Here is a 4,219-nt window from a genome sequence, read left to right on the forward strand (position 1 = left end):
CATATATACACACATATATACACATAGATATATATATACATATATATATATATACTGTATATATATATATATATATATATATATATATATATATATATATAGATATATATATATATATGAGCAAAATAACCTCAGGAGAATAGAAACTTGTAGACAGTAAGTATTTTCGTATATTACATCTTCGGACTAAATGACAGAGATACAGAGTTGGGTTTTAATGTAAGTATTAGGTGGCAACTATAGGGGGGAAGGGGGGAGACAATACAATGTGAGGAGGGGGGATGACCTTGCCTCTATCGACCTGACCAACACATAAGGCTCAATCTGGCCGAAAGATCTCGGTGACCATTTGGGTTACCAATTTATCACATTTAAAATGACCATAGCTTAAGTTTATATTTTTATCAAACGTGCCTGATATTAAGCAGGATTCTACTATATTTCTTTCTTGTAGGCTTTTTCCTTTGGCTAAAATTGTTACCTTAGACCATCAATATGATGGTTGTATAATGCTTTATGTTGAAATAACGCATTATTTTCCTGGGTAGATCTCACACTATATTTATGTTGGGAAATCCTTGTTTCCAAGTTTTTCCCAGTTTGTACAATATAAATTTTTTTACAATCTTGGCAAGGAACTTTATAGGCCACACCGTTGTTTTTAGGAGAGCTGTTCTTAATTAAAGTTTTCTTAATGGTGTGGTGATATTCAAAAGCTACTTTGATATCCAATTTTTTGAGTAGGTTAATAATACTAAGAAATTTTTCATGAAAAGGAAAAACAAGTGTATTAAGTTGTGCATGGTTTCCTTGTTCTTGATTGCAAGTTTTGTAAAAGAGTTTCTTGGCGGTATTGTGACATTGATTAAGAATATGAGTAGGATATTTGAACTTTTCCCCATTATTCCGGATAGTTCATAATTCGTCATCAAGAAATTCAGGATCTGAAATCCTGTAAGCTCTCAAGTACATGGAAATAAAAACTGATCTTTTTCCATTGATGTGGTAATTGGAATAAAAATTAACATAGGGAAGAATATTGGTAGGTTTTCTAGACTTTTGTTTTCAGAGGACCAATCTCTAATTATCTCAACATCTAAAAAGGGCAAACTGCTGTTATTTTCTATCTCAAGAGTGAAGTTAATGGAGGGTACCAGTGAATTTAGATTAATAAGGGAGTCATCATTAGATAGGTTATTAGGCCAGAAACACAAAACATCGTCTACATATCTGAACCAAATAATTTTTTCATCTTTGATAGTTGGTAATAAATATTTTTCAAAATATTCCATGTAGATATTAGCTAAAACCGGTGAAAGAGGATTTCCCATAGCCATCCCTTCTCCTGTGGTTATTACAAAGGATTACTAAGGCGGAGCATGCCGACAAGAGACCTTTTGGTCCATATCTAGGTCGGATGCGAAAAAATTCATAATAGTAATGAAATAAAAAATAGAAAATATAATAATGTAAATAACAAATAAAATTCATAAATAAATGCATAGGTATAGTTAAATAATAAACAAACAGGTAGATAGTAAATAATAATAAATTGACATATAACTAATAATAAATGAAAATCAGACAGACAGATGATAACAAAACAAAAACAAATATAAAATAAAATTATAATCATTACAGGATCTTACTTAGGTGTTTATCTAAATGATTCTTAAAGCTTCGAACTGAACTACATTGCACTACCTGTGCAGGAAGTTTATTCCATTCATTAACTACACGGATGGCTAAGTTGTTTCTACATACTTCCAAATTGAATCTATTTCCGGATTCTCATTCAATGTGAAAATTTTGTCAATTTGATGTTGTCAATTCCCTTTAAAATCTTAAAGACCTGTATCAAGTCACCTCTGAGTCTACGCTTTTTTAGGGAAAACAGATTCATATGTTTTTGTCGATTTTCGTATGATTTATTTTTGATATTTGGAATCAGTTTTGTAGCTCGCCGTTGTACTTTTTCCAGTCTGTCAATATCTTTAATGAGATTCGGTGACCATACGGAAACAGCATATTCCAAATGTGGACAAACTAACGATTTATATAGCTTGTTAATGAGTGATGGACTTCTGAAATAAAAAAAAATCGCGCAATCAGTCCTAGAATCTTATTTGCTTTCTCAGAGGCTGAAATACACTAATTTGATTATTTGAGATCGTTACTGATAATTTCGCCGAGATTTTTTTCACTATCCACTTTTGTTAACGAATTTTCAAATAACTTGTAATCGTACTTACTGTTGTTTTTACCTATGTGCATTACTGTATACGTCACCATATGCATGGTGAACAATATCACACTCACTCACCGGACTCCTTGGCGCCAGACCACGTCCGTTGGAATTGCTGAGTGGACATCTTAAGGGACCGTCAGGTTGCTTTATAAGGGAGCATGTCCTATAACTTTTTGAATCTCTTTGATGAACTTAGGTATAATTACCATTTACATTTGTCTATAATTCCCCTGGGTATTGTATTCCTCACATGTATATATAAAGTGTAGTGAAGATATAATGAAGTTATAATGAAGTTTAATGAAGCTGTAATTAATCATATGGAAATCCTTCCACATAATTAAGCTTGGTATATATTGCAAGCTTAGATTCTGGGGAATATTTGTTATATTGTACATTTGACCAAACTTATACCTCTGATTTTTGTGAATTTTCTTTTCTGAACATTTCAAAGATGCTGCAAAATTCAGGTTTCATAAATAGAAAAAATAAAATAAAATAAAATTTCTTTTATTTTTTAATATAGGAAATAAAGAGCATAATTTTATCTTTCAAATGAAACAAAAATGACAAAAATCCATCAAGAACAACCGAAGAAATAACAACAAAAAGAACAAAAACATTAAATGTACATGAGAAGGCATTTAAATTTTGCGCGACATTTTTAAAAGGCCCCAGCCCCATAGTCCCCGCTTTTGGTCACTTTACCACTTTTACTTTTCACTTTTTTTCTCCTCTCGTTTCTTGTCTCTTCTTTCGAGGGCAGACTTATGAATATGGGTGTAGGGTTCTTCAAGAAGAGGAACAACAAATCCTTCTTTATAACCAACATTGTTGGATGCTGTCCTCTTCGTTTGTTTGTTTTTTTCCTTCTCGTTTCTTCATCTGGCACGCAAGGGCCTTCACTGCATTCTTCCTCCTTGCTCGCTGGCTTTTCGTCAATCTTGCCATGATTACCGCAAGAAATTACAGTGAGGAATCAAAAATATGAAGCACGGTGAGAGCTTCAAAAGAACGTGACCTCACTTTGACGTTTGGATGGGTACTGATGCCCTGATGTGTGCTATTTCTGGATCTATGCTTGTGGGAGGAGTTGCTAAATACCTCCATAAACACAATTCCGTAGCAAAAAACAAAATAGCTATAGAAAAAATTAACGCTATTCCAATATACAGAATATTTGATACGCAATGGGGTTGCCAGAGGTTGCCAATAATTTATCTATTTTATTCTCTATAAAAAGATAGAAACGAAATACAGCTCTATAACTTTGTAGGAGTGTTGCCAACATCATAGAGATTCTTTTTAAATGTTTTCCTAAAATTCGTTCATGTACCAGATTTTTTCGAATAATTGCCCCTGACGGACCCTTAACAGCCTAGCATACCACCCCGAGCGCTCACAAACAGACTCACGAACACACACACATAATGGATGCCATTAGACACGACCCACATAACTCACGGAAACATTACACTGGGTAACAATTTTTTTTTTTTTTTTTTTAAATCGTCCAGGGTTTTCCAGCGGAATTAGACTAATTGTGATGCTCTGAGTCCGAAAATGCCCTTGGTTTTTCTCAATCAGGTCAGGATTGTTCGCTACAGACATTTAAGAAAAAAAAATATTTTTCGTCCAAAAACCCAATTTCTGCGGATCATAAAAATTCGGTTTTTCCGTTTTCCTGGGGAAATAAAAGTCAACGTATCCAAATTCATTCATTTTTTATATACTCGATTACATTTGATAAGCTTAATACATGTACATGAGCGTTACGTGACACAAAAGTTCGGAGTTCACGGCGTAAATCGCCGTTTCCTCGAATTACGTGTGTGAGCAGCTGCTGGGTTGTCTCTCTTCAGCGACCAGCAGTAGTCCGCGAGCATGACTGCGTCCCACCTCCCCTGGTACCTCTCCTCCATTTGACGCATGTCCTGATGGAACCTTTCTCCCTGCTCGTCGCTGACCGCA

Source organism: Oratosquilla oratoria, chromosome 38 (assembly GCF_046742065.1).
Source record: "Oratosquilla oratoria isolate Oo_2021 chromosome 38, ASM4674206v1, whole genome shotgun sequence".
In the NCBI taxonomy this organism is placed as follows: Eukaryota; Metazoa; Arthropoda; class Malacostraca; order Stomatopoda; family Squillidae; genus Oratosquilla; species Oratosquilla oratoria.